This window comes from Cupressus sempervirens, chromosome 1 (genome assembly GCF_028749045.1).
Source record: "Cupressus sempervirens isolate cs-2001-9-10 chromosome 1, ASM2874904v1, whole genome shotgun sequence".
NCBI classification, from domain to species: domain Eukaryota; kingdom Viridiplantae; phylum Streptophyta; class Pinopsida; order Cupressales; family Cupressaceae; genus Cupressus; species Cupressus sempervirens.
In genome coordinates this window covers 251,714,462-251,742,269 of record NC_143118.1, presented here as the reverse complement: position 1 = coordinate 251,742,269, position 27,808 = coordinate 251,714,462, and positions in this window count along the sequence as shown.

Here is a 27,808-nt window from a genome sequence, read left to right as displayed (position 1 = left end):
TAATCTAAACTCCAAAAGACTTTATTAAACTCTAAGTTGTAGATTAATTAATCATTAAAGAATATAATTATATTCTAATAGTGGTAAGTTGAGAACTCTAAGTTTGCACATTAATTGATCATTATACAATATGGTTATACTTTAATAGAGGTAAGATGACAAAAGAGAACATTGAAGATAAATTAGCTAAGAAACACAGCCTTCCCTATTAGGAAATATACCATCAAAAAGAAGTGAACATGACACCTAAAAATTAGAGTGTTGGCTAGTTCCGACCAAGCACCAATATATATCATTCAAAGTAAATATTAAAGAAGAACTAAAGTTTAAACCACCAATCCTAAGATAGAAGAAGAGACTTTGCATGAAAATATGAGTTCAATAAGGAAAAACATCTATGGGAGCGATGCCATGTTGGAAGTATAATTGTCATTATATCCGCAATAGGAATGTAGCTTCCCTAGCTGTATGATGTACATTTTAAAAAGTTCCCTGGCAAATGCTATGATATCTAATAACAATATGTGAAGGCATTGAAATAGCTAGCTACTAATCAAAATGATTGGCTTACATAAACATTAAATATTTATGAGCTCAAGTATATCATAAAAGTACAAGATGATAGCTTCATTTTTTTTAAAATTCCTTAAAAAAGGGGCAATAAGATGAGCATTTCCAATTTCATTAAGAATTTTAAAAGTATATGTACTAAACTTGTAAACTCCAGTTCTCAGAACTATACTTAAGGGTTTTTTTCCTCCAAAAGACTTAACACAAACTTGAGAAAAACACAAACACAAAGGTTGCTAGGATCTACTATCCTAATCCAACCATCTCATTGAGCTTCACTTACAATTTTAAGGGCTCCAACCCTTAGGAACAACAATCCCCTTCTTAGAGAAACAAGTCTATCAATCTATGTATTATTTCAACCAAACTGAACCACAATTTAGAACTTCACTAGAGAATTAATTTACAATCACAAATTTGAATGTCATTGATATATTTCTGTACTGATTTTCGTTCAAAATTGATAATTCACAGTTTGTATTTCTAAACAGTATAAACTGATAAATATATCATTGCCTTGCAAACTAATTGTGTACATAGAGCCTACAAATTCTTTTAGACTAAAATTAACTTACTAGAACAATGTTTTATCATTCCTTTCTATTCTTTGTATCTTCAAAATCAAATATCACTAAGCGTTATACCTGTATTGTTACAAAAATTCAATACCATAAAGTGATCCTTGTCAATCTATCTATGTGCTCTAGTAACTTCCAGACTTTGAGATTTCAATCACATTCTAATTCTCCAATTGTATCTTAGGATTTATTTGGGGCATATTGACTCTTACAATGAAAAGATGAGGTTTACATCGTACCCTAACTAAGATTAATGATATAGATACAATCAAGCCTCAATACTAAATCAAATGAGTTTTATTATTTGGGTATCTATTAAATGGATGAAGTTGATATTGTGTCTTAAGATTTTCTTGGAGTGTAGTGATGTTGTGTAGCGAAAGGACACAATTTAGATCATACCTTACTGAAATTAATATTATAGACTCAATCAACCCTTACACTAACCAATGAATTGTGATTATTATTAAGTGGATGGGGCTAAAATTGCACCTTGAAAGAATTTGTAGTCCAAAGGACTATCAATCCTTGATAATAAGTTGAAGAAGACCAATTATTTAAGTTTTTTTTTTTAATGAATTAGACATGGCCCAACATGGAAGCTATTATATGCTTGACACAATATTGAAGAGGGTTGGTTATTTGTGGCCCTATAAAAGAGATGAAGGAAATGTCATAGAAATGTTTAGATCAAGACAATGTTTAAAACAAATTTGATTGCATGAATACCCCTCAATCCTTCATTTTAGGTGTAAAGGGTTTTGATTATTTTTTTACTTATAAAAGGGAAAGGTCGAGATGGGGTAGACATTTGATTATCCATCAATTGCTAAAGAAATGGGGCTAGGATTGTGTATTAGTATAATTATTCAAGAACTTGTTAGAGAGATGATGTTGGGATCATCTAAAAAGAATTGATTATTTGTACACTGGTCAAGATTATACCTCTAAGAAAATTAATGGTATGGACATGCTTCATTTATTGGACCTAATTCAAAGAAGTTTGGTTATTCATGCAACCATTAGAGGGACGGGTTATGATCTTTAGTGGCTTGAAGAACATAAGTTTCTCACACTAAGCCAAATAAGTTTGATTATTCTTTTACTTGCTAAAAAGACAAGGTTGAGATATATCCTAAAAGGAATTTCAAAATATAGATGCCCATTGTTCCTTGACAATAAGTGGGGGATGTTGAGATAGCATCTTATTTGTGCTCTTGTAAAAGGAAGATGTTGAGATTGAACCTTGAGAGAATTTGGTGGTGTGAAGGCCTTTAGACATTGACATGAGTTGAAGAAGTTTAATTTTTTTCACATACCCGTTAAGGGGATGAGAATGAAAGATACCTGAAAAGAGTTCAATATCTATTGTAGATCTCTACTTTAATGTCCTTCACCTGATTTTGCAAGTCTTGTAAATAGCTAATGGCATCTCCAACAATCAATTCCTTGTCCATCTACACAAGCAAAAATAGAACCCCCTTTCAAAAAAAACAAATAGAGAACTTCACCCAAAATCTTCAAGAAATAGAAGAAAATGAAACTAGAAAAGAAAAGAAAACCCTAATTTGGAATATTGCCTTAGTGATTTTGGGAACAAGAGCACTCAAAAAATTATTCTTGAAATTATCTGTTTGCATTATTAATTCTCAATAAGAAGCACTTTTATAATAAACAATAGGATTGGCATCATCTAAATACCTTGGAAACATTTTTTTGATCATTGTTCTACCATAGTTCTTTTATTAAGTCGTGACCAAACTTTGAATAAGTCTCTATTTTTGAAGTGGCATCTTGTTGCCTAGATGGGTTCTACTCAAGTTGCCAAAGATATTCAAACATGGTGATGATTGAAGAAAACATATTAAAAGAAAAGGCTTAGTTAGATACTCACAGTGGCATTATCAATATTGTTCAAGTCGTCCTTAATTTGTGCGATCAATCCTCTGATCTTCGGCATGCCCAACTTTCCAACCATTGCCTTGAAATTAAGCATTCGACAGACCAAATGTGAAGCTCATGTTTAGCATAACAATGCAGAGTGTGCATAGTCAAGAAATACTTTGGAAAAAAAACTTTACCTATTCACCAGTTGTAAGTTGTAGAGGCACACTCAAATGGTAAGGACTGGTAAATTGGAAAGGAAACTTATGTTTTTATCTCTTTCCATAGTTCACAATATGAAATTAAGAAACTAGACATTAACTCCTAACTAGTCTATTTAAACAAATCATAAGATGCATGAGAAGAAAAAGCACAAGACTCAAATGAAAGGAAACTCACTGGTAACTTTTTGTTCTTGGCTGCGATATGCAGGGGTGTATCTCCTTCACATATCTTTAAAAAATGATCTATTTTTCTAGTCTGATCTATGCTTTCTCCACTTTGTAGGGGCTTTTCCTCTGGAAGCTTGTCAAGTCCCTTCTTGATCAAGTCTAATAGACCAACCTTTTTATTCAAGTAATCAAGAATTTGCACTTCGCTAACTTGAGTAGCTAAGTGCAACACATTCATTCCACAACTATCTACTATTTTGACAGTGCCTGGCTTCCACTTTATCAACTCTTTTACTACTTCTAGATGTCCCAGTTTTGTTGCCATACAAAGTGATGTTTATTCATTGTCATTAACAAAATAACACAATTGGGGCTCAAACTATATTAGCTTTCTCATTATATGCACATAGTTATCCGAGTAGTTACATGCAACGCACTATCACCATGTTGGTACTTTATTTTTATTAAATTTTTTGCATCTTCTGACTCCAACCTATCAATTAGTAGACTCACCAAATCTATGAACGAGTCACCCAAAATCAATAGATGGTGGTATTAATTCCTTCTCTAAAATAAATACATACATAGAAGTTTAGAACAAAGAAAATAATCTCACATTAGATTCGATTTTATTGTTGACTATGTAAAGAGGAAAATAATAACTGACCCAAGTTCCCTTTAATTATTGCAACATATAAACAGGTTCGCTCATCCACTATTATTTGGCGTAGACTTGGTGAATGTGCTTTCAGCAACTGCTTTACTATGGGTAAATCACCACTTTCACAAGCTTTGAAGAGAGCAGTCTCATTGTACTTGTTGCCGATTTCTACATCACATTTTTGTGTTTGGTGTAGAATCTCCACAACTTTGGAGAAATCTCCCTAAGTAGCCAAGTGAAATGGAGTATTTCCTTGAGCATTTGTAGCCTTAACAAGAAGAGTATTGAGTTGGAGGAATTGTTGAATGAATGGTAGATTTACTACAGAAGTAGCCAAATGGAGAAGAGTATTTTTTCTTCCATGTGTAATACTATTGAGAGCTTCTTTAAGTTGGGAAATCTCAAACTTTGTTCTAGGATGTGTTGCAACATTGTATGCCCCCCCATCAATCCCTTGGTCAGGATGTTCACTCTCAGTTTCCAAGAAGATTTTCTATTGTTGAAATGACTTTAAACACTTGCCTACTAGTTCCTTTTATTACATAGTAAATAATACCAAAGACATTAATCGTAGGACTGGATAAGGCAAAAATAGAATTATTCTTGTCCTGGTTAATAGGAATTGGTTCCACAAAAAAAGATGTAGCCTCCATTAGAAGAGGAGAAAAAAAGAGACATGTCAAAAAGAGAGTAAAAGATATTGAATACCTTCTGTTCATTTGGAAAAATATCCCTACTGACAGTAGAAAAAGGATATGCCCAATACCTTACTTTAATGGAAATAAGTGAGTAGACTTATTCCTTCTCCTACAAAAGAACACTGTAGGAGGAAAACTATAGGAATATGCTCCTAATGGTTGTAAGAAGGCACTTGGAATATTTATAGTGATCTTTACCAAAGTATCACCACACATGATTTTGGGGCAAGTTATCGACGATTTAGGAATGGATATCTGCAAAACAAATACTCACTCTAAATACTCGCTCTATACTTAAATAGCATGAATTATTCAAATTCATTCAAAATAATCCACAACATCAGGGTTTTGAAGCTTGTGGAATGTTTTAACAGAGAAATTAGAGCTAAAAAAAAAAAGCTGGAAAAAAATAGGGAATGGAAAACTTACATTTTGCACTTGACACTAGCGTCATGGTTGTAGAAAGGATAGCTGAAGACCGTACCCAACTTCTCCTACTTTTTGTTTGGTGGAGCCTTCTTTGATGACTTTCTCTTTGCCATTTTTATAGAAAATCAAAGATTTTGAGCTTCCAAACTACAACCAACGGGAATTCCTACTTTAAAAATAATTACATAACAATGAAATAGGGCATGACCTTTTTCATTTTCAAAAAAATATGAAGCCCATGTTGATCAAAATTTCAACCAACACTTAGTGTTGGTCAAAATTTTGACTAGCACAGGCATGGATTTTAAAAAAACACATTTTTCCTTTCCTATTCGGACCAATTTGACCCCATTTTAATAGATGATCAAAACTTTTGGTCTAAAAATGGGGTCAAATGTACTAGTGTCTTTGGTCTACTATTGTGCTTGTGTTGGAGTTCCTTGGTCTTGGGTGAATTTTTCTCTAAGGCAAATTCTTACATGGTATCAAAGCTTGGGGAATTTCTCTTCACATAGCCATTTGATACCATTCTTGCTTCAACACCTCAACCCAAATCTAGAGAGTCTGTAGAAATTAGGAGCATCTAGAGCTGAAGTGGACCTTGCCATTGCATCCAGAACATCAATTCAATGAAAATTGACTATAAACTTGCCTATATTGGGTAGAAGTCAATTTTGAGGCAAAATTTTCCTGCAAGCCAGCACTCAAAGGCCTAATTTGCAATTTATGTATGATTATTTATTAGATCTATTGATTTATGTTTTAGATTTAAAATTTTATCCTTCTCTGCAATTATTTTTGAAATTTTGAATTTTTTGAAAAAAAAATTAGCCCTACAGGGCCTATAGAGAAAATTTCTTGCAAGAATCGAGCAGTAAAACCCTGACCCCTACAAGACATTTGGCAAGCAAAATATTGTCTTTGGCAGGTGGAATAGTCTCTAACACATCAAATATTCCATTCTATCAGCAAATATTCTGTATATTTTACCCACTTTACAACATAATCTGGCTAGCCACACTTATGTACCTGGCAGTTCAAACACACCGCATCGACTTGTTTTATTTCTTACAAGTGGACTACATATTTTAAAGAGTGTAAAGCTCTATTTACCCACTAATGTGGGACTAAATACTATAGACCACCAGTTGTATAAATTTTTTTGGCACCACAAAACCCAATCCTAGTGCAAATTTTCTGGCCCAATGATTTGAACCTTCTGGCCACCATTGTTTCAAACTTATAACACCTATGCCCTCCACTGTGACAGCCACACGTTAGTCCAACTCGATGCCCACCTCATCTGCACTAGCAAACATGCATGCTAGATAGTTGACCTCCCCCAAGTAGGCTCTGCAACACGTGGCCATTAGAAGGCCACATTAGCCTGACACGTGTCAGCTTTATCGCAACCTACAATAGCTCATCGCCATGTCAAATTTACACATCAGTGTAGTCGTATGATGACATGTGGCATTCCATACATTGAATTAATTGAACATGTCTTTTTTGTCCATACAACCCATACATTTTCGTACCACAACATCAGTAGTCACATCATTAAGGGGCAGAGTTTTTGCTAACATCATCACTTTCATAGCATTAAATTTGACGATTGTTGGATTGTCATTCCTAGAAAAATTTGAACTATTGTGATAGTTGTTTGAATGTCAAATTTAACCTCCTCTTTTGTTGATCAGACCCCTCTCCAAATTCATTTTTGATTTGGCATTCCAACTTTGAGAGGCCATATCTTAGTCATCTGGACTCCAAATCAGGTGCAACTTTTTTTGATTTTGGCTAGAATTTCCTAAACTTTTTAGTGGTCAATTCTTTTATGGTTTTGGTGCATGGATTTGTCATAAATTGCATCTTTTGGCAACTGTACCTATCTAATGTTGTATTTTTCAACTTCAATTTCTTCATATGGGCTCATCTAGACTCAAAATTGGTTCTATTTATTTTGAAAGTGCATTATTTTTCATCTACTTTTTAGATTTGCAATCAGATTATAGGCTTGTGTGGACAAAAATATCACTTTCAGAATTAGGTCATTTTATGCATTGTAATACTTTGATATAACTTCAAAATTGTTGTATATCTGAGATACATTGTAATGTTCTAGTTTTGAACTTCAAAAGGAGGTTGTAAACAACAAAGTCAAAAGTCCACTAAGGCCAAAATTGGCAAATGGCTATTTTAAATGGACTAAATATAAAGTTCCAAATCTTTGATTAGGGGGGGGGGGGGGGCTCTTGATTGAGTGAAAGAGGGGAGTGTTTCTTAGTGTTGTGTTCCTCTTTTCTTGCTCTTATTTTTCATTTCTTGCATCATGGGAAATTTTAAGTTTCCAAAATTAACACCACATAACTATGCTACATGGTCCATTAAAATGTGGTGTCAATTAATGTATAATGAAGTTTCTCAGTATGTAGATGGTACCCTTCTTAAACCAATAGGTGATCAAGTATCTAAAAGTGATATTAATGCTTGAGAACCGACATATAGGAAAGCCCTAGGTGATATTTTATTGGGGGTTGAAGATAAAGTCCTCTATCAGATTAAGAAGTACAAGAAATCCAAGGATGCTTGGGATGCACTCAAAAACTTGTATGGTAAAGTGTTTGAGGAGGATGTTTACAAAATTGAAGATGAGCTTCTCTCCCTAGATCCTAAGATATTTGATTCTATACAGGATTTCATCATTAAGGTGAATGAATTAAGAACAAAACTTGATGATAGTGGTAGTCCTATTAAAGATGACAGGTTAATCTATCTTCTTAATAATAACCTTCCATCTAAGTACTCCACACTTGTTTCTTCTTACAACACCATAAAGACTTCATTAGGGGTTGCCTATCAGAAAGTCATTTTTGATCATTATGCTTAACTGTTGGATGATGAAGAAAAGAAGTTCAATCAATGGGGATTCTCAATTTGCCCAGGTCTAAGGCATTGGTGGCCAATAATGAGGGTTCTCAAAAATCATCTACTCAAACTTCAAATAAAGGAAAGGGCAAGAATAAGAAGTGGAAAAATAACGCACAAGAGGATACAGAAAAGACAATACCATCATCAAATCAACAAGGAAGGTCTTCCTTGGATTCAAACAAGAAGGGGGACACTAATAAGGATAAGAAAAAGTGTGCCTATTGTAAGAAGTTGGGTCATGATGAACATGAGTGTTATCATAAAAATATTGATGAGTTAATGAACATCGTAAAGAAACAAAATGTTCCACTACCTAATGCTTATAAGGAGAAAGAATCTTCATAATCAGAGGGCAAAGGGAAAGCACTTATTGCAAACTCAAGTTCTTCAGTGGAATGGATTCTTGACTTAGGTGCCTCATATCATATGGGTTCTTCAAAAGGATACTTTTCTTCATTGAAGTAGTCTAAGGTATCCCACATCTTTATAGGAGATAATACAAAAATGGAAGTTGAAGGGAAAGGACATGTGGAGATGGAAAATGGGGAATTCAAAGACATTGTCTATGTTCCTAATCTTAGCTCTAATCTCCTCTCAATTCACAAAATCACTCACTATGGAGATGGCAATAAAGTTGAGTTTCTTTCAAATTTAGTAATGGTGTGCACTCTTAAAGATGATTCATTGGTTGTAATGGGGAAAGTTAATCATGACACAAGGTTGTATTCTTTCTCCCACTTTGTGCCTAAGTCTCCTTCACATGCCTTGTTGACTCAATCCAATTCACAAAAAAAATTATGGCATGAGTGATATGGACATCTTGCCTTCCGCTATCTTCATCAACTTTTTTCAAACAATATGGTCAAAGTTCTACCTACAATCAACTTTTTCAAAGGTGAATGTTCAACATGTTCAATGGATATGCATCTAGAGGAGAAGTTTGATAAAGGGAAGTCTTCAAGAGAACCAATTGTTCTTTAGTTGGTTCACATGGTACTAGCAAGTCCTTTTGCACTGACATCAGTCAGCTAGGACCGCTATATACTCACTTTCATTGATGAATTTTCACACTACACATGGATCTACTTTCTTCATCACAAGAATGAAGTGTTGGACAAGTTTCTAGCCTTCAAGACTCATATTGAAAAGCAATCAAGGAAAGCCATCAAAATCCTATGGATGGAAAATTGAAGAAGATATGTAAATAGAAGACTTAAAGACATTTACAAACTTGAGGTTATTGATCTTCAGAATCCATCGGCATTCAGTACGCACAAGATAGATTTTGCAGCACTAAGGTTACAAACTCTTAAGTCTATGGCAAGTTGCATGATACAAGCCAAGTCTTTGGATCCTAAACATGAAGTCAAAGCTATAACTAGTGTCACACACATACTTAATAGGTCTCCTCATAATGCCTTAGATGGAAAGACTCCTTTTGAAGCATGGTGTGACATAAAACTAGTTGTGAAACACTTTGAAGTTTTTGGTTGTCCAGCATAGGAAAACATATCTTCTAGGAGATGCAAGGCACAACCACCTATGCCTTGTACTTTCATCATATATGAAGATAGTTTTAAGGCATATAGACTTAGGGATATTGATAAATTCAATATTTTTATAGAGAAGAATGTTCACTTTGAGGAAAGTTTACCCAACTTGTCCTCTACTCTAGGTGCTTCTTACAATGTGGAAACTGCTAGTGACACTAATGATAGTGATTTAATAGATTCAAATATGTGAGATCCTACTGATATATGCAAGGAGAGGTCATGACATTAGCACATTCCACATGCATATATTGACACAGTGATACGTCCAACACAACATGGTACACCTCGTCTTCCAACTCTAGCATTAAAGGATGACTTCTTGACAAATATTTTAGGTTTTCTTGTGGAGTCACACATAGAAAATTTGGGAGACATCATTGATGATATACATCTTCTCTTTGATGATGACAATCCTTCTTCAATTGTTGCGAGGGGTCACTCTAACCCTCATGTCCATTCTCTACATAATCAATCTTCACGAGTTGATATGATTGAGGATTTATATGTACAATAATTGCAAGAGGTCTCTTTATCATTTGAGGAGATAATTGGTTCATTGGGAAAGGTTTTACATCCATCCTTGCTAGATTCGACATTGTTCTTTTGAGCAACATTGGAAGGGGCTCTAGTCAATATCAACACAGGGACAGTTGAGCAAGTTTTAGAGGCATCATTGATATCAAGATTCTTTCTACACATAAGAGAAGCATCTCATATGTACCTGTGATATTGTTTCTTGCAAAGGGGAGGAAAATTTTTTAGTAGTCATGGATCAGCTTCTACATTAGAGTAGCTATCACTAATCAGCATTCTTCATTTGGGGGGCGGGGGGGGGGGTGACTACCTTGTCTCCTTCTTCTCTTTTATGGGGGGGATTTTTCCTCTTATGGGGTTTTCTCCTTCTCATACTTCTTTATTGTATATACTTGATATATGTCATAATGGGGGGGTCGTGATTACTCCATCCATCCATGCATCTTTATTTTTCATCTCTCATTTTGGGGGAAGGTTTTTCCCATCAGGTTTTTCCTCTTTCTCTACTTTATGAGAGATTGCATTGGTTTGTACATGGGTACCTAACATGGCCTAGTAGTCGGGACCCATCTTGCATTTCATCCTAGATTTCACAAGCTTAAGTGCATTCCCCTAAGTTGCACTTAAGAGGGAGTGTTGGTCTAAATAAGTATTTACTTATTACACTTTATTTAAGTTTACTTAGGTCAATGAATTATTTTATTATTTCTTAGGTGAGACACTTAGGAGTTTGTGTACTCGTATGAGTTATCATATTGACGACACCGGAGTAAGAAACTCTAATTCAGTACATGGTGTCTACAACACTGGAGTTTGCATAATTAACTGAGTTATCATGTAAACAACGCAGTTATTCACAATCTCATTTTAGCACATGGTGTCTACAATATAATTTTGTGTGCTACACCTTTGTAGGCGTATCCTCTCATTATTTCACTTACTCATGTGCTTAATGAAGGATAACCACACCTAGTGGAGATGTGCTTGGTTGTAAGATTTATCAGTATCCTAATTTTTAGGCATTTTAGAGGTATACCAGAGGCCTTTATATACAGGCACTCTTAGTGTACTTTGACATTGAATTGAATATCATATCATTATTTTGATCATACTCTTGTAGTCTACTATTGTGCTTGTGCTTGAGTTCCTTGGTCTTGGGCAAATTTTTTCCCAAGGAAAATTCTTATAAGTTGGCAATTCATCTTATCTCAATTTAAGGAAGCTTCACAAAAAAATTATTTTTTTGAGTTGTTTTTAAAAATTACCAAAAATGGTAAAAAAATAGTTTTATGAAATAACTGTCAAAAATAGTAATTTTGGATTTGTATTTCCTCTCATTGTAGGGGAATGGAATTGGTAGTATGAACAAAGAATAATTTGGAGTTCTAATATTTATTTTTTTGTTCTTTCTCTCTTATGTTTCTGTTAATTATTTGAGGAATTTTGGCTGCATCAAATCCACACACAAAACCTTCAAATATGCACTAAAAAGGATATTATAGTCCTCGTGAAAATAAATATTTCCAACTGAACTAGTTGAGGAGACCTTAACATGTCAAATGTATCTTAATCACTATCATCATAAGAGTGTTATTGTAAGAGAGCATACATTGATTAATGAGATAAGAAACCATGATCCAAGAACTAACAAATATGTTATGTTAGGTGACTGATGAAAGAGGCATATATTCCATTGAAAAAAAAGGCCATGTGATATGTTATTTGATACATGTTAATGAAGATTGTGAAAAAACTCCTTTTTTCTTATTCAACTAAAATATGTGTGTTGTAAGATCTATACCAGTAAAAATGACAGTAGACTAATAAATGAGTATTACAGTTACATCACATAATTTCTACAAATAATGAAGAGAATGATATCTTATAGATAAAACCTTCATTTGATTTTTTTAATGAATGTAACTTGTAATGTCTTGCCCAAGAATCCTTGGAAAAAAAGGACTAAACATACACTGGATATTTTTTTATATAAAAGTTACTAACAAACACAGAGTAACCAAGTACAAGAATGAAACATCCAAACTAGATATGGAAGACATGGAATAAGCTAGCACAACACATCCTTAAACATAAGTGGAAGTATTTCTATTACTTTTAAAAATGTCCCAAGCCACAAACTCTAGACTCATAACAAAAAAGATGCATTCTAAAAATACAACATAACATATAGGTAACTATCATTGAATCAAAAGAATAAGATACGAAACATCCATTGCTAAAAGATATTGTATTTAAATTTGAAAGTAAATGTTCCTAGCATGATTAAGCATACATGATGTTCATTTTCAGTTATCAATGACATAATCAAAATAGTAAGTAGAAATCTGAAACTCTTGAATTTCGCAAAGTCTAAAATCCTAAAATTATATCAACCTCAAAAATGTGGAATCTTTATGTTAAGTCCTAGAGGTCTGGAACCCCTCTCAAATGAATCATCGTATATGTTAAATATATCTTAATTATAAGAAATTATTACACTTAAAAATGATATATTTTATATACATTCCTTGCTGAATTAAGTATGAAAAGAAAGCTTGAACACTGAACACCACTTAAACTTGCATCTCAGCCCTAAAATGGGGGAGATGCCAAACTTTTTAAGAAGACAACAAATTATCTTCACAAATGATAATCAATCTTAATAAATGACAATCTGGGAAGACACCAAATAAGTTGGTGTCACCTATGGTGACACATAGTTGAGTATGGTCGTAGATGTCAATTCACTAGCAAAGACACCAATATGTGCAAATGATAAAACATAGATGATACTACATGGAAAAGAATATAAATCCCTAGTTTATAGATAGTGTAGATGCCAATGTGAAAGCAATAAAATAGAAACCTGAAGGAGAAATACATAAGTAAAAAGTTGAAATGAATCTAGTGGAAAAGCATAAATGCAAAATAATAGCCTCCACATTGGAGATTATTGGCTATACATCAATCAAAGTAGTAATCACTCGAGTACATCAAATGAACAAATGAAAGAAATAACTAAACTATAAGATCAAATCTAAGTTCTAATAGTACTAAAACCTATAAATGTAACAACCAATATATAATGGATACCATAAGAATACATGCACTAGATCCTACACCTAGAGGAAGTTAATCTCTAATCATCAGTCCCTAATAGTGGTATGGTTTAGAAATTCCTCCCTACCACATGGTACTTACAGGTGCCACCCATCCTTCTCATGGAGATAGTATCTCCTCCAGAGTCAAAGAGTGTACTAAAGAAATGGATATACACGTGTCATAAATTTGTAAGATTCTAGATGAAATAACAACCTAGGAGAACAAGTTCAACCAAGTATGAAATAAGTAGGAAGGGATCAATACACAACAACTAAAATGGAGTGTCATCACACATCTTGTGAGTTCATGTGTGGCTTGGAACTATCCTTCTCTCATTAAGCATACCCTATCAATCCATATAAACAATCATATATAGAAAGGCTACTCCGCACCATATCTACATCCTAAAATAATATAAAGGTACTAAGTCGTGTCAACATCCTCAAATGATGACAAGGTAGTATAAGTGTCATGTATCTTTCATTTACATTTTACTCAATTTATTACTTAAGTTTATTAATTTTTATTTAAGAACTCAAGAAAGGTTTACCCTAGAGTACACCTTGAAGAGCCACTCTATCTAATGCTTGACACAATCCCAAAATATAAAAACTCCAAAAAGACACAAGTCCAAAAAACCAAATACCTCAATAACTTGGTTGGTCCAACCCAAGAGTATGGGTATAATAGGAATCCAATATAGCACATTTAATTTTCTTGTAGCATGATCTTAACATTTGTACCAAACAACTCAAATGTGATCAAATCATGAAAATAGGCAAACCCAACTCAAGGCAAAAGCCACAAATCATGCATATATAAAATTCAACCAACCACAACTAGGAGCACAAATTTTTACACAAACCCAAGCATATGAGATCAAAACCAAAATAAGAAGAGCAAAACTCTATAGATGCCAAATGAAATGAAACTTTTAGAAAAGGTGAGGAATTTCATACTGGATCCAATAGGATGCTCCTCATGAGCATTTTACAAAAGAATCAAGCTAAAAAAAACAAGGAATTCCTTCAAGAAGGTTTTGGAGAAAATACACAATTTATTCCAAAACAAAAGAAGAAATGGGTATTTTAAAACTCACTTTTTCCTTATAAGATCACTTTTTAACTCAAATAACTCACAAGTTAAACTATTAGATCATTTAATATCCTAATATGGCCTTTTTCCCAAATTTAATAAAATAATTCATTTATTTGAATTCAATCACATGGAAAGTTAGTTGACAATAAAATAAAATAAAATAATTAATGAAGAGTTTCCTCCCAACAATTAATTAAAATAACATTTAAAATAACCCTTTATGCAACAACTATAGAGACCTAAATGCACAAACACATTTACAAAGTTGATCATATAATGCATTATGAATTTAAATTTACCAATTATCAGAGGGCTATAATAAAAATAATAGAGATACATTGTCCATACAATCACAACATTCGCTCATTATGAATGGTCAAATTCACTATCTCTTGGTGCCACTACTAGGGATATAGGTACGTACTGAAACCTTGTACTTAGGGACAATGTAGCTAGCACCTTTTTAGTAAACAAGAAAGCATCAAATGTAGATGTTCAATATATAAATAGCCAAAGCATAAATATACAAAAATCATTTGAAAAAGAATGGGACACCGTGTAGATCTTGCAAGTAGGTGACTAAGGCTCTGTTTTCACTTCATACTAGCACCAATGGGAAATCCATGCATAACAGTGGTTTAATACATTATAAAAATGTATAATCATATACTAAATCATGTAAATTACATCATTTAAATAATCATTTGTAACCATTTGAACATATTTCTACTAGATCAATAACAAGATATACATAGCATAAAAGCACACTAGATCTAAGTCCAATAAATTTCATCAGATAACATATAAACCAAAATCCATATCTGAAGATAAAATAAGGTAGACATGATCATAGAGATTTTTGTAACATTACTAGCAGTGTCATGTGGATATAATCAAACTAAAATAGCAAAAACATCTAACATCTAGCAACTATAACACTAATAATCAAAGCAATATATAGTCATTGATGCATCTCGTCATGCAAATAATCAAATGATAAACTAGAGGATAAAAGTAACCATGGATTAGAATGTAAATATGGGAGGCACTACAAACTTCCTTTAAATACAAGGCCAACATGAGCTTTAAATAAATAAATACCCAATTCCTTCAACTAATGAAATTTATTTATTTCTAAAAGTAATTAAAATTCTAAGATATTCTAATGTATCATCCAATTTCAATTATATTCCTTTATTATTTTGATGAAAGAGTTTTAAATTATTTTTAATTATTTATCAAAGTGATACCCACTTTTTATTATATGTTAAAAATCTCAAGGCATTCTTCATAATAGACAAGATGCCAATGAAATTAAAATGAAATTGACTTGATAATTTATATGACCTTTAAATAGGGGCTATGAAGGTTTCATTACTTACATGGATAGGCTAAAGATTTGCTAATCGCATATTGGTTTTTGACAAGGCAGTGACAAAACACTTAATCATAATCTAGCAAAACTATAGTGCAAGCCAAGTGATCAAGTTATATTGAGCATACGTTGTCAGCCAATACATGTCAAGCATTATGGGTAGTTAGTGTTGAGTCACCCATGTGCCAAGCAGGTTATACATTGTTGGTGTAAATAAGTATTTACTTATTACACTTTACTTAAGTTTACTTAGGTCAATGCATTATTTTATTATTTATTAGTTTGACACCTAGGATTTTGCGTACTCTTATGAGTTGTCATGTTGAAAACATAGAAGTAAGCAACTCTAACTTAACACATGGTCTCTACAATACTAGAGTTTGCATATTTAACTAAGTTATCATGTAGACAACACAATAGTTTGCACTCTTAATTAAGCAGATGGTGTCTACAACATAATTTTACATGACCCACCTATGTAGGCTTATCCTCTCATCAATGCACTAACTCTTGTGCTTAATGGAGGATAATCCACACTTGGTGGACATATGCTTAGTTGTGAGGCTTATCATACTGTTAACTCCTAGAAATTCTAGAAACATTCCAAAGGCCTTTATATTCAGGCACTCCTAGTGTGTATTTACATGCAATTACATCAATTGAATATCATATTGTTATTCTGATCATACTTTTTTGGTCCATTCTATGCATGTGATTGAGTTCTTTGATCTTGGGTGATTTTTCCCTAAGGAAAATTCTTACATGGTATCAAAGGTGAGGGAATTTCTCTTCACATAGCCATTCGAGACCATCTTTTTACCTCACCTCCTAGAGGACCTCAACCAAGATCTAGAGTATCACAATCATTGGGAGCATCTAGAGCCAAAGCAAACCTCACCATTGTGTTTGGAGCACTGATTCAATGAAATTTGACTATAAATTTTCCTACCCTAGGCCATAGTCAAGTTTGAGGCAAAAAAAATTTGCAAACCAGCACTTGAAGGCCCGATTTGCAAATTCAATATGATCATTTATTAGATCTGCAAGTTTATTTTTCAAATCTACCATTATTCATATTTATTTCCTCTGTAATTTTTGTCTGAATTTTTCTACAAATTTTTAGAATTTTTTTTGGCCTACTAGGCCTATAGAGGAGATTTTTTTGCAAGAACTAATGGTTAAACCTTGGCCCCCATAGGGAATATTCACAGTTATTTAAAAATATTCCATCATCATTCTTGGCAGCATTTCCTCTCAAATCTGGTGAGCCAAGACCCAAGTAGTCCTTTAAAACATCGACTGCAATTAGAACTTCACTAATATCTAGCTATCACAATACCACCGGCAGCTCATTTGCATTTAAATCCATTGGCCATTTTGCTAATAGAGCAGCCATGTCAACACATGATACTGCAGGACCACACCGACCACAACCCTGTCAGCATTGATCATAGTCAACAGGATTTGTACACCCATACATTGCCACATAGATCTTGGTCATACAACTAGTCAGCTAGCCATGTCATGCTGACATCATCACATATGTACGTGACATCATCTACCATGACATCAAGGGTTATTTTTCGCTGATGCCAGTTAGTCGTGAGCCTAAATTTGACAATCATCTAACTATCATCTAGAGGCCAAATAACACTACTATGATAATCTTTTGACCATCAAATTTAACCTAGTGTTTTACTGCCTAGACCTCTCTTCAGATGTAGTTTTGATTTGACAATCCAACTTTGGGAGGTCATATCATAGTCATCTGAACTCCAAATTAGGTACAATTTCTTTTATCTTGGGTAGAATTTCCTAAAAAATTTAATGGTCAAGTTCTTTTCTAGTTTTGGTCCACAAATTTGTTGGAAATTGCATTTTTTGGCAACTATACTTGTCCAATCCTACATTTTACAACTTCAAACGCTCTATACAGGATCATCTGGACACATTTTTAGGTTCGCTTTTTTAAAAGTGCTTAATTTTTTGTCTACTTTCCAAATCTATAATCAAATTATAGGTTTGTGTGTAGAAAAATATCACTTTCAGAATTAGGTCCTTTTCTACATTGTATTTCTTTGATTACTCTTCAAAATTGTTGTATATCTAAGCTACAGTGCTAAGTACCAAATTTGAAGCGCAAAAAGTAGTTGTAAATAGAAAAATTAGAAGTCCACTTCATACATTTTTGATAAGTGGGCTATTGTACACGCACTACATATAAAGTGCCAAAAACATATTTTTTGGAGGGGTCTTTTAATTGAGTGAATAGGGGGGTGTCCCTTATGTTCTTGTGTCTCTTTTGTTTGTGTTCTTTTACTTTTATGCATCATGGATTTGCCTAAAATGCCACTTCTAACTTCACACAATTATACTACATGGAAAGATATTGTATGGAGTAGATTAATGGAAAAGGTTTAAATCTATATGTTGATGGTACAATTACCAAACCCACTAATTCTATAGTACTAGTTGATTGGAAAATTAAAGATAATCAGGCTTTAGGAATTATTAAGATTTGTGTTCATATAGATCTCTTCTTCCACATTCCCAGCTTTAAGGAAGCCAAGGGCGCTTGGGACAAACTTGAAGGGTTGTATGGTAAGGTGGATGAGGAAAACGGATTCTAGATATAGGATGGCCTACTTCTCTTAGATCCTAAGAATTTTGACACAATTCAAGATTATATCAACAAATCCAATGAGCTGATAGTGCTACTTAAAGATTGTGGTAATCCTATGAAGGATGATAGATTGATTCATAATATCTTGAAGAGGCTACCTTCAAAGTATGCATCTTCTATTGATGTTGATGTTGATGTTGATGTTGCAACAATCCAATTTGATAGATATTAGAATTCTTAAGTCATCAAAGACCAAAGCATTGGTGGCTACTAATGAGAACCAATCAAATCAAAGTGGCAAAAGTTTTACCAATAGCAAGAAAAGGCAGCTGAAGCAAAAATCACAATCGGAGACATAACAATATTCCTCCTCATAGCAAGGCAATTCCTCTTCCAACAAGAAGAGAAATAATGATAAGAAGGATAAACTATTTTGTGCATAATGCAAGAAACCAAATCATGATGAGTGTCATTGCAAGACTAAGAGAATCAATGAGTTGGAAAAATTACTTAGAAAGAAAAAAATCAATGTGTCAAATGCTTCCAAGTATTCAACTCCACCCACTTCAAAGGGAAAATGGCAAGCACTTATGGTTGGTTCAAGTTCTTCAAGGGAATGGATTCTTCACTCACATGTCTCATACCATATGAATTCTTCAAAAGGAGATTTTTCTTCATTGAAGCAGTCTAAGGTACTGCACATCTTTATAGGAGATGATACAAATATGGAAGCTGAAGGGAAAGGACAAGTGGAGATGGAAAATGGAGAGTTCAAAGAATTTTTCTATGTTCCCAACCTTAGCTCTAATCTCCTTTCAATCTACCAAATCACTCAATATGGAGATGGAAAAAAAGTTGAGTTCCTTCCTAATTTAGTTATGGTGCACAATCTTAAAGATGATTCATGTGTTGCATTGGGTAAAGTCAATCATGGCAGAAGGCTTTATTTGTTCTCCCACCTTTTGCCTTAGTCTCCTTTACATGACTTGTTGACACAATCTCATTCACAAAGAAAATAATGGTATGAGTGGTATGGACATCTTTCCTTCCGTTATCTTCATCAACTTTGCTCAAAATAATATGGTCAACAATCTACCTACAACTAACTTTTCTAAGGGTGAATGTTCAACTTGTTTAATGGATATGCATCTAGAAAAGAATATTGATAAAGGGAAGTCTTGTAGAGCATCAATTATTCTTGAGTTGTTTCACAAATTCTAGTAGGTCCTTATGTAGTAACATTAGTTAGCAAGGGTCACTACATCCTCACTTTCATTGATGACTTTTCACGCTACACATGGGTCTACTTTCTTGATCACAAGAATGAAGTGTTTGATAAGTTTCTAGCCTTCAAGATTCATGTTGAGAAGTAATAAGGTAAAGCCATAAATGTTGTTCATATGGAAAATGAAAGTAGATATGTGAACTTGAGGGTATTCATCTTCAGAATCCAGTAGCATTCAGTTTGAAAAAGACAAGTGTTGCAGAAATGAGGATTAGAACTCTTAAGTCAATGGTAAATTGCATGATTTGAGCTAAGTCTCTTGATCTATCACCTGAATTTTAAGCCATAAGTAGTGCCAATCACATACTTAATAGGTCTCCTCATTATGTCTTAAATGGACAGACTCCTTTTGAGGCATGGTGCAATACAAAACCAATTGTGAAACACTTCAGAGTCTTTGGTTGTCCAACATGGCAAACATATCTTCTAGGGAATGCAAGGCACTACCACCAAGGCCTTGTACTTTCATCGGATATGAAAATAGTGTTAAGGCATATAGACTTATGGATCCTAAGACTCATGAGATTTTTATAGAGAGGAATGTTCACTTTGAGAAAAGTTCACCTAGCTTATGCTCTAATCCTCTTCATACTTCATACATTCTAGAAACTGATAGTGACAATAATGATAGAGATTCAACAGATCTAGATATGTGGGAACTTATTGACAGTTATAGGATGACATCATAGCATCAGCACATTCCACATGCATACATTGCTATAGTGGTAGGTACTTGCAAATCAGAATAGTTGGGTACACCTTGGCTTCCAGCTCTAGCATTAGGGGATGACTACATAGCAGATATTTCAAGTTTTTTTGTGGAGTCATACATAGTAGATTTGGGAGACATTATTTATGATATACATCTTCTCTTTGATCAAGAAGATCCTTCTTTAATTGTTGTGAGGGCTCACTCTAACCCTCTTGTCCATTCTCTACATGATCAGTCTTTCCAAGTTGATATAATTGTGGATCCTTATCTACAACAGGTGTAGGAGGTCTCTTTATCATTTGAGGAGACAAATGGTTCTTTGGAATATGTTCTACATCCATCCTTGCTTGATCCAATATTGTTCTTTTTAGCAGTATTGGAAGGTGTAATGCCCCACCAAGGGATCCAAAGAATTAACCTAGAATTTCACTAAGTTTGGTAGCATTTTTTTTTTAAAATATGAAAGTAAATACCACAATAACTTAAGCACCATAACGGGAGCAATAGCAATGTCCATCTAAAAGTAAACATAACATACATAACATATTTCATTCTTTAAGGATCCCTTAATGTTGAATTACATCTAAATCAACTAACATTATTGAATCCATCTAATACAAAATCCACATGAAATAATAACAATAGGTCCAATGTTTATACATTACATTTCTAATTTCTCAATCATCCATTGTACATGTCACAGGGCATGAAAAGCTTAAAAGAATATACATATGTGAAATAAATAACATCATCCTATTCTAATCCATGATACATCAAAATAAATATAATCACATGATACACATGATACATCATCATAGAAGACATATGCATCCATCATAAAGATCAAACATAATAAACTAAGTGCATGATTCCTCCCAACCGTTAATAGCATCATTAGACCATCGTGGGCCCTAGCCATCCCTCCGTGCGTAACATTCCAAATCACCGAAGAGATCATCGGTATTATCATAGTAGGAATGTCACTCCTAACATATACTACATCATATGCAGAAAGTAATCTAACATGCAAATATAAGCATAAGATAACATCATCTAACATATGCTAATCATCAATAAAAGGATACATATCCACCATCATGAAGGATGCATCAACCACAATGTCTCAATAAATCTCAAATGATAAGAGTGGAAAAACACTACCACCCAACCACATGGTACCTAAGTGGTCCACTCCCATCGTGTTGAGGAGATAATCTCAAGTCCCAAACAGGCTATCCAAAACACATAGCATAAATCTCTATAAGTCCAAAAATCCTAAAAGTATACTAACTCAAAGGTTCCAAACACAAAACCGACATCTAATTCCCAGAGGCACATAAGACATGTAGGAACCTACTATGCAAGCGAGAAAGTGTCATTGCATATATCATGTACAAGTTACCCTGGCAGTTAGCTAAACTCCACGGGTCCATACTGATCCTCATGTGGCCACTAGTATCCTCTCATACTGACGAGGCATACTATGGAGTGCAAGGTCACAACCATGCATTCTCTCTACTCCCATCCTAGTCTGTACAAGCACTCGAGGCATGGGTGAGAACAAAACAATTATCTTTTTAGGTTCATTTAGTTAGTATTAGGTGTGAATGTTTTCACTTTTTAACCAACTTACAATGAGTTACCTTGGCAGCCTCTTAGTGCCTCGGCCCCCATTGCAAGCCACTTCCCGTCACTACAAGCAGATATCCTACCCTAAGCTCATGGAATCATAAATCTCAAAATCACAAAGATAATCCATGATAAAACCATCAAATATGCATAAAAGCATCAAATCTCCATGAGCAAGCACCCATAGAAAATCATGACCGCAACAGCTCTCTATTGGCAACTGAAGTATCATTGATAATCAAAAGTATCCATTGGTTCTCAATAAGCAAAATATATCTCAAATCATACTGATCAAAGACTCAAAAATGGTTGAGTCAAACATGTCACAACATGACATCATAAATCACATTTCAGTCCCAACATGGCGACTAGAAAATAAACCAAGGATAACTGATCGATGACTCAAAAATGATTGGGTCAAGTGTCTCATAAAAAAGAATCTCAACTATAACAATCAGTAATTACAAACATTACATAGAGCATTCCATCACATAACCATGGTTGGGTTTATAAAGATTGAGATTAAAACATCATCATGACATCACAATCACATAACCCCTAAGCCTCTGGTAGATGTCCTATAACTGGTCAACACTAGTCAACCCAAAACCCAAAACAAATAGCATAAAGAATACACAATGCAAACACATGTTTTAGTTTTGCTAAAATTACATACTTGAATTTAAATGTGGAAGTTTTAGTTTACGTTTTCCAATCCTGATATCAAGTGGAGAAATTTCACATTTTACCTAACCCATGTATTTGTTTGATAGATAAAAGTTTCTCCCTAAAAACCATTAGACTCAATTTTCTAATTGATCTAATAATATTTTGTTGAAAACGTTCCCCATCAAACTACCAATTAAATTTCGTATATATATATTTTATAATTTAAAACATTTAATTAAATCTTAATAGTTGAATATTATAAAAGAGTACACCATTATAAAAATGAACCTTTGATATAAATCATTTATCAATTATATAATAATTTAAATTTATTAATAACATATTTACATACTTACATATATATATATATATATATACATACATATATAAATATACAAATAATTATTATTATTACATTTTATAAAATCGAATTACATATTTAAATTTATTAATAATGAAAATTTGATTTCATATATAACATGAAACAACTGTTATATAAAAACTTAAACCAACACATATATAAATGTGTACTGCTGGCGGTACGCAGGGCCTACGACGTCAATGGGTACAGTGTACCCCTACCATCACAGTACCTATGACAGTAGGTACATTACGACCACAGTGGGTACGGGGGCGCGGGTCTTGTCCCCCCCCCACTTTTAAATTTACATTTAAAAAAAAAAAAATTGCATAAACAATTTCATTTGCCGTTTTATATATGCGGTTTCGATTTTTAACAAAAATTTTCTTTGAATAACATTTTTAAAACGTATTCAATCAATCATGGTGCGATATCATTTGACTTTTAATTAAATAAATATATATACATATATATATATATATATATATATATATATATATAAAGATATATGTGTGTGTGTGTGTATACACAAATTTTTATCCACTATCATAGCATATAAATATACATATATATATATGATATATATATATATATATAAATGTATATATATATATATGTGTGTGTGTGTGTGTGTGTGTATTTTACAATGAACATATACACAATTATTTAAAGTTTCCAATTTTCAGAATTTTCCTATAAACTATTTGATCTCTAAATTTATCCAATAATTCATCTAATGGGTTTGGCTATGAATTTAAACCCTAGCCCCATGTTCTCTTCAGATCTATGCATATAAAGTTTCTCAAATAAATTTTAACTACCCATATTGAGAATGCATACAATTAAAATAGGAAAATCCTCAGAAAACATATGGAAGACATGAAGAAGACAAGAAGTGCATGATGCGAAAATAGCATAAGTAAAATCACAAGAATCTACCCGAATTTTGATGCTAATTTGCTCTTCCTCAGAAACTCGCAGAGCAAGCTCCTCCCTTCTCCAAAGTTCTCGAGTCCTCCAATGCTCCAAAACACTCTCCAAACGCGATGTCTAAGCTTCTAAGAATGCTTGAATATAAAGAGCTCTCAGGAAACTCCTAGAATGTTTCTAGAAACAGCTAGAAGGTGTCACCAACTAAGCATGTGTCTTTTCCAACCTTCTAGATGAGTCGTAAGGTGGTAGACACCATGTGCTTAATTGGTGCACTAACCTCCATGTTGTTGACATATGAGAAATGAAAAGGTGTGTTAACTCCTAGGCAAGCTTATAACTCTAAGTTAATTTTTTATAACTTCTATCTAAAATTTCTTATAACTTTCATTATTATTATATATTTATTACTTTATTATTATTAAATTATAATTATTATTAATTTCTAATTTCTAATTTTCTTTTATTTAATTCTTTTTCCTCAATTAATTCTCATTTAATTAATTATAATCAAAATATCAAAGATCATTATATTTTATATTAATTTTTTCCAAATACTTAATTTATTAATTAAATCTATTTATTAAGACTTAATTAATAGAAAATTCACCATAGACCTCCAAGATAAAATATGAAAACCCATCATAGAACAATTCACAAAAAATCAATCTAAAGGGTTAAAAATCACAAAATATGTCATCTAACACATTTGGTGGGTAAAATATCTAGATACTTGTCCTACCTCACTAGGACAAATGGTTTAAGGGTTTGGGATTTGGACTTGAGAATTCATCTCCCTTCTCTTATCATTGAGATAGTATAATAGGGTACGCTCATCCTCGCAATTTAGGGAAGTCGATAATCAGTACCTGCAACCTGTAGAAAAACCATGCATGTGCATACAATATATATATATATATATATATATATATATATATATATATATATATATATATATATATAGCTAAGCTAAACAGGCAATGGCAGGAAGTGGTGCATCGTGTAGATCCTGACTAGCAGGTGACTATGACTCCCTTCCTTAACCATATCAAAAATGCCATACAATATGAAAAAACATGCACACAATACACATGCAAGTATGGGGTAAGTATCCATAATAAAGCACATGAGATAATAAACCATCTAACTAATCATCAACAATAACTGAAAGCAATATAATGATCATCATGCATACATGAAATGTAGAGTCAAAATGATCTCATCATATACCAATTGAATCCATAACATAATGTTTGATAGTCTCAAAACAATACCACTAATCCATCAACATAAAGCTAGTCTAACATAGTCTAATAATAATAATAACAATGTCCAGAAAAGATGTGAACGAGGGCAGGCACTACAGAAGGAGTGACAGTCAGTATCGACACAGGGATTGTTTAGAAGGTTTTAGAGACACCATTCATCATTAAGATTCCTTCTACAAATAGGGGAAGCATCTCATTTTTACCTATGATATTGTTTCTTCCAAAGGGGAGGAACATTATTCGATAGTCATGGATCAAATTCTACATTGAAGCAGCTATCACTAATGGCCATATTATATTGGGGGGACTACCTTTTCTCCTTTCTTCTTCTTGTTCTCTTTTATGGGGGGGACCTTTTCCTTTTTTGGGATTGTGTTCTTCTCATACTTCTCTATTGTATATACTTTATGTATGTCATAATGGGGGGGGTCTTGATTACTCCATCCATCCATGCATCTTATTTTTTCATCTCTCTTTTTGGGAGATGGTTTTCCCTTTAGGTTTTCCCTCTTTCTCTACTTTATGGGAGATTTTATTGCATTTTGTACATGGGTACCTAACATGGCTTAGTAGCCGGGACCCATCATGCATTTTCACCTTAGCTTTTGTAAGCTTAAGTGCATTCCCCTAAGTTGCACTTAAGGGGGGTGTTGGTGTAAATAAGTATTTACTAATTACACTTTACTTAAGTTTACTTAGGTCAATGCATTATTTTATTATTTATTAGTTTGACACCTAGGAGTTTGCATACTCTTATTAGTTGTCATGTTGACAACATAGAAGTAAGAAACTCTAATTTAGCACATGGTTTCTATGTGAAGAACCTCCTTATAGCAATATCGTGAGAATGCTCGAAATAACAGAATACAAAGTGATAGCAGAACTCAGAATGAATCTACTGATCGCAGGCCACTTCGAGGGGGTAACCTCCTTTGAGCAAGCTCAATACAATAAATTCGTCCGTGCCCATCAAGGGCCTCAACCTATTCTTATATACTAGGTACGATCTAGAAAAGTAATACTACCTATGCATGTGGGATAATAAAATATACTCACGGGACGACTTACAAAGCATATGCGTCCAACAACACTACTCTAATAAACAGAAGGAACACACGGGTTCCTAACATCCCCTCTCCCTTAGAAAAAAGCTTTGTCCTCAAAGCTTAAGGTGTGGAAATTGTTGTTGAATCTGAAGAAGGGGTTCCCAGGTAGCATCCTCTGGTTGCATGCCATGCCACTGAATCAAGACCTCAGAGATGGAGCGAGAGCGAAGCTGGCGAGTGCGCTGGTCAATGATTGCCACAGTTTATAAGCAACTGAACCAATCTTCTGCAGAACCTTATAAGGCCCATAAAATTTTGGGGCCAGCTTATGACGCCCTTTCAGCTTTAGGGAGGATTGTTTGTATGGCTGTAGATGAAGAAAAACCATATCCCCAACTTGAAATGAGCGCTCAGAACGATGTTGATCTGTTTGCTGTTTCATCCGATTACGGGCCATGTGAAGATTATCCTGTAAGGTACGAAGAATCTGATCCCTGCTACGGAGAACTATGTCAACTGCCTGGACTGGTGAGCTGTTGGGAGTGTAGGGAAGGAGCACTGGAGGTGCCTGACCATAGACTGCTTCATATGGAGTCATTTTAGAGGCAGTGTGGTAAGAGGTATTGTACCACCATTCAGCTAAAGGGAGCCACTTGGCCCACTGATGTTGCTGTTCGGAAGTGAAGCAACGAAGATAAGTTTCCAAGCATTTATTGACAATTTCAGTTTGACCATCAGTTTGTGGGTGATAGCCCGAACTCATCTTCAGTTTGGTGCCAATTTTCTGAAACAGTTCAGTCCAAAAATGACTGGTAAAAGTTGCATCACGATCAGAGACAATGGAAGAAGGGAGTCCATGAAGACGAAATATCTGGTCCATGAAGATTTGTGCAACAGAGGAGGCAGTATAGGGGTGGCTGAGGGCACAAAAATGACTATATTTCGAGAGACGATCAACCACAACCAAGATCACTGTCTTGCCACCGGATTTAGGAAGCCCTTCAATGAAATCCATAGAAATATCAGTCCAAATCCGTGTAGGGATGGGCAATGGTTCGAGCAAGCCAGGAAGGAGGGTCGTTTCACCCTTGTGGCGTTGGCAAGTATCACATTCAGCCACCATCTGTTGAATCGTCTGTTTCATCCCTTTCCAAAAGAAGTTTCTCCTTGCTCGCTCATAAGTTTTGAGGAAGCCTGAGTGCCCTGCTGAAGGAGAAGCATGGAGTTCATAAAAAATAGCCTGATGTAGAGCTGGGTTCTAAGGAAGCACTAGCCGACCCTTGTATCGAAGAGAAGCACCATCCCAAGAGTAATGTGGTATAGCAGAAGGATTATTGGCTAGCTGGTGAATGATTTGAGATAAAGAAGAGTCACTGTCATAGCCCTACTGAACAGACGCTAACCAATTGGGAATGGGCATAGAAATAGCGGAAAGGGAAGCTTGATTATCAAATGTGCGAGAAAGAGCATCTGCCACAAT